Raw genomic sequence first — 5,979 nt, forward strand, 5'->3', positions numbered from 1 at the left:
TGTTGCTTCTATATACAGGTGTAATAAATCAAGCACTTGAAATGTTACCATGTAGTTGATAACACTTTTTTCTAATTTTCAAATTTGCTTTTGCAAACATATGATTTTTTTTTTAATTGAAAAGGGCACAGCTGGCCCTCATTTTCTTTTTAGACAGAGTACTGAAATGCTATATCCAGGTTAGATTTCCAGATATCAAAGTTTGGCATAAGGATGGAGTCATATTACAAGAGCAAGGAATAATATTTTAGCAATAGGTCTGAAGAGAAGATTGATTTTTTAGATGAAGACTTAGAATCTAGAATAAGGCTTTAGAGGAAAAAAAAATATGTGTACATGCATGCACACACAAAAGTAAGAACGTTTGAGGTTTCCCTTCTATTGTAAGTATGGGTGCTTCAGGGTTCATAGCTTAGTGAGTGGAGCACAGAATGGATTTCAGTCTTAATACCCCTTTAGTACAGTTTATAATCCTTACAACTGTATATATTGTCTATTTTCTCAAACCATGAACCTTGAACTGTAGGATTTTGTCAAACACTATTTTCTGCATGATTAAAACAATATATTTTCCCCATATAAAATTGTAACCCTGAATAAATATATTCAAACTATACAGCCACTCTGTTCTCCATGAAATTCAGATATGTTCAACCCCCTACCATTCCATGAAGAATCACTACTGTAGAAAATGCATTAAAAGATAACTCTAAATATATTGAATGTTCTTGATTTTCACAAAAAAGTTTTTTGTTTGTTTTTTTGTTTTTTGTTTTTTGGTTTTTTTGCCTTAATGTAGTTTTACAATTAGGTGCCTTCCTTTTATTATGCTATGTTTGGAGAACATCAGACCCTGTTCATCTTGTTGATAGACACAGAGGGGCCTACAATAACAATTCACTGCCTCTTTTGGAAAGCTTTCCCTTCCCCCATTAGAACATCATGTGTTACTATAACATTTGGCAATATCTAGTAAATTTAACACTGTTTACAACATGCAGCTGTGTTTTATTCCTGAGTACAAGAAAGTAATTGTGAATAAGTTTAAACTACAAAGAAAAATTCTTAATGACTACCAATAAAATGCACCTATTACTCAATAGGCAATAACTAAATTGAGGGTGCTTTTCTTCGTGATTGATCTTGTTCTCTATTTTATTGTTCCAAGAAACTAATGGAAACATGCACAGAGCTGTTTTTTCTCTAAAATCTAGATGTTGCAAAAATTCTCATCAAACACAGTAGGTTGATGACAGGTACAAGGAAATGGCAGACATTTAATGATCCAAATTATAATTGGTAATTAGCTCCCAAATTATTCTTGTCTTTTTCAGTTGAAAAGAAGACATTTTTTACAGTCATGTAATTACCACAAAGAAATATAAATATCCTGTTTGGATCTAATATTCATGTGGAATATAACTTATAGTAGTTAAGAATGTGTATTTGCCTATATTATAAAAGAAATATATATAAAAGGCACTTTAATAACCTTGAAAGGAAATTTACTTTTAAAAGTTATGCCATCATAAATAAGGGTCCTTGGAAAAAACTAACATCAGAAACTATCATTATAAATTGATAACTTTATCTAGAACATCTCTGTACTAGGGAAACATTTCTTTCCTTCTGTGTGATTTCAGCTACTGTACACATTTTTCATTTTAGTCACGATGTTCTGCTAATCAAAACTAGCAATATAATCTAGAGAGATCTGGGGAATTAATTAGGTACATCTCATTTCTACTCTGCTAATCTCTATGTCTTCAGCTTAGGGAAAAGGAGCCCATCATTGACTGATAAACCAAGGAGATTCTATTTGCTTTATAGAAGGATCTGCCAAAAAGCCTGGCTATGGTTTATAAATCTTTTAGTCCTATTCTTATATAGCAACATTTGAATGCTGACCTTGAAATGGAAAGCATTGTACTCTGTGGAGACCAAGTAGAGGTACTACCATTATATGTTTTGTCTATTTTGACCAGAGAAAGAGAAGTATTAATTAAAGCTACATGGAAAGGGGAGCACAGAACCTCAAAGGACCTGGAAGGTTGCTTTATGACCATACACCACTTCTATTTGTGAACACTCTGAATGAAGGCATGGCAAATCTATCTGCCTGCTAACTTCAATAAAACGAACCTTATCGATAGGAAAGTGTGAAACATGAATCGACATGATTACCTTTTCATATGAAGGAGAGTCTTTGAAAAGGGAAAAGGACAGTTTTTTCCTTCCTTCCTAAGTGGTCAAAAATATCCCAGCAGTCAAAGACGTTCTTTCTCACTCAGATTAGCGAACTGGGAAATCATGTTATAATAAATGGATAGATGCCACAGGTGTTATCATGGATCCTTAAGATGACAGTGAGAGTTTAGTGTAATAATTCTTTAAAATTTTGGATAATTGGGTTTAGGAATCTGAATCTGATTATATTCTACTGGCTACACATATTCCCCAGTAAAGGAACCAACATTTTTCTTGGTTAAATGTTGACTAACTGGTATTTGCAATCCTATGTGTGTTTTCTTAGCCAAAATACATGTTAAATTTTATTTGTCTTGGAAATATATACCTTAAGAAATTATAACATAAACATTTTCAATTTAAATAAATTACAATTTTAGAATTTAAAAAGATAGGAATTTTTCAAAAAATATATTTCGAAAAGTCAGGACATAGGACTTCTACTTATAAAATGAACACGATACTTTCATTAACTATACTAAAATGCAGTTTAATGTCATGTGTGTGTGTATGTGTGTGTGTGTGTGCTGGAGATGTTCATATGGAGGGACAAGAAAGAGAAAAAGAGAACATGGCAGAGACACCCAGGAGTGCTATAGAGGATCTGGGTCAGAGTGCTCACTCCCAGGGCAGGGAGAAGTTCTGCTTAGGCCCATCCTGGAAGGGCTGTGCTTTCCTCCAGTCAACAGTTTAGTATCTTTTATGTGGTTCTCAAATACTTCCCTTTCAGGCAATTATTGGGAAAACATTGATTTCAATTACTCATGAGTCTAACATGATACAGATATATTTTGTAATTTAGGGTGAAAGGAGTAGCATTTGCCACTGAACTATATACTTAAAAATGGTTAAAATGGCACTCTTTGGTAGGTGAACTTGGTCTCGGCGGGTGATTCACAGACCTGTACCCCTGGGGATAAAAATCTATGTTTATAAAAAATAAAAAATTATATTAAAAATAATAAAAAAATTATCAAATTATATTTTTTTAAAAAATGGTTAAAATGGTAAATTGTATGTTACGTATATTTTGTCAAAATAAAAAATAATAATTCATTAAAAAAATGATGCAATAAATATTCAAGGCACAACTGTAGTTTGATAAGTTATTAGAATTAGTTGTTTATAATGTCTGATTCCTGGGAACTGTCCAAACTGTCATCTCATAGTTACAAGGAGGTCTATAGAATTTCTTCACATTAATGGAATGGTTTTTATTTAAAACTTATTTTCAAATGTTGCCATCTATAGCAGGTTTTGGAGAACTGGTTCTCACATCCTTTTGTTCTTGTTGTCACTTCCTACCCTGCCAGTAGCAATTATATGGCAGCGGTAAATTGAACGCAGAGATATTAAAGTTCTGACAAGTTCATTTTATGTTTTTTTTTTTTCCTACAGTTGTAGCTTCTTAAATCGAGTTTCCTGCAGAATATAATAAAATTGTGAATCTCATGTACCCTTCTGAAATTGGGAGTAACTTTGTTACTGGCCCTGAGAAATTTGTTCTCCATCTAGTAATGGATCAGTTTCACCCCTCAAGCCTGGATGTGAGCAATGTCCCAATCTTTAGTCTGATTTTCCTAGAGACTATTTTTGCATTGCCAGAATAGAAATGGCCCCAGAGCAGTGAATTTATGCCTCCATAATGAATATGGTTAGTCTACAATCTCATGCCAAGTACATGTTCATATCATCTTTATGACCCACATAATATATCATGGAGCTACAGGCTGAAAAGAAACTAATTAACCTTTAATGAGATGAGGACACTGTAGGACAGTTGGCACTATAGAGGGGCTCCAATTCCCAGACCGTGACATTCACCTGGGCTCCATGCCATTATAGATCTACTACCTATGTTTAGCACCAGCCTTCTTTACACTACCAAGTCTGTCCACAAAAACAAAGCAAAATAAGTCAAAATATTACCCAAGAGAAGCTTATCCAGCTGGGCTAATATAAAGGATATGAAAATAAGTAAAATGTCTAATATAGCTGTCCTCAAAGTCTTCTCTAGTTAAAGGAAATTATACACTTTGTGACCTCAGCATAGATCATTCTGCTTTAAAGGACTTTAACCATACAGGTATGACATTAAACGAACATTCGTAAACCAAACAGTGACATTGCTATGCTCACTCTTAACATGATGGAACATGACACATGTTCAATACTGTTTGATTTGTATTAAATTTCAGTTGAAGATTAAGATTCAGTGAGTTGATCTATACCCAGTTTCAAGGATTCCCATAATTTCTGGAGTTACAGATACAGAATTGGTTGTCTGACAAATGTGCAAAGGAATAATGCTCACAAAGTGTTTATTAACGTTCTGAAAGTCGAGAGAGAAGTCTCTTCGGAGTAGTTTGACCTTCATTCTAATTATGAGTTGACAGTTATTCTAGAAAGAAAATACAGAGCCTGTAAAACCTCTTTTTGTTCATATTGATCTTTCCACTGAATCCAGACAAACATTTTTATCTTGTGGCACATTAATGTGGGAAACACTTGGGCATTTATCTGGGAAACAGCAATGATATCATCCAGGCTTCTCCACTACCACCTGCTCAGTTTTACACAGGTAAAGTGGAGAATTCATTTCCTTCTCTTAGCTCAAATCAGGCTGAGGTAAATTATAATGAATTAAACTCCTTTCTTTTATTTATCACACTTAAGTAAAATCAATTCTCAATTGTCTTTGTTTGTTAACTGCATACATGTTATATGATAGCATTGAGATAGTTAAGACATTAAATTTTAAGGACTTTTGAATCTATGAAATAATGATGTTGCCTTAAAACTAGTGACTCATGTTTTTATAATGGATTTCCTTCTCTTATTAATTTCAGTATCTTCTCAGGTCTAGTTTTGAAGACCATATGACTAATACTTTGTATTTCCCAAAACAGTCTGCTTTATTGATTACCAGAAACATTGTCTTCTCTGAAGCTTATTTAGAAGACTGGGAAAGCATGACATGACTTTCAAGTTAATAGTAGAGGGAAACATGCTATAGTTTTAAACCACTTTGGTCTTACCTTTAGTGGCAGTTATGTGTAGGGAAGAATTATGATCCCAGGATGAAATGGTTTGTAGTTTCAATGTACTAGTAGAAGAATCACTCCACCTCCTTTCACTACATACACTAACAGAATAACACTTGTTATTTAATGGAAACTTGCCCACTAAAGGGGAAAGGAAATTTCCTAACTATATATTTTATCTATTTCTTAGGAATATGGATCATTAGAGTTATGTGTACAGCATTCTAAAGAACCATCTGGTTCAGTGGTTCTTAGACCTTGGACATAAGAATCACCCAAAGAACTTGTTGAAAGTGAAGATGTGCTAGGTCCACCTTAAGAAATTATGAGTTAGTGGACCTGGGATGAGACCCAGGAATCTGCCATTTATATAAGAATCGCAGGTACTTCTGATGCAGGTGTTCTATGAGTCATTGAAAATGTTAGCTTAACCCTTCATTAAAGCACTGGGTGTTTTGAATCCTAAAGTAAATAGGGCATGAGGAGGTTCTTATAGTCTTGGAATTAGGTTGTGGCAGAACCTTTTGTCTTGTGGCTGCTACTAATAAAGACTGCTGAGACATTACAGATAAAGGGCTGGTATACAAGATCTGTAATGAACTTCTCAAACTCAACACCCAAAAAACAAATAATCAAGTAAAAAAAAAAATGGGCAGAAGACATGAACAGACATTTCTCCAAAGAAGAC

Source organism: Mustela lutreola, chromosome 5, assembly GCF_030435805.1.
Source record: "Mustela lutreola isolate mMusLut2 chromosome 5, mMusLut2.pri, whole genome shotgun sequence".
Lineage (NCBI taxonomy): Eukaryota > Metazoa > Chordata > Mammalia > Carnivora > Mustelidae > Mustela > Mustela lutreola.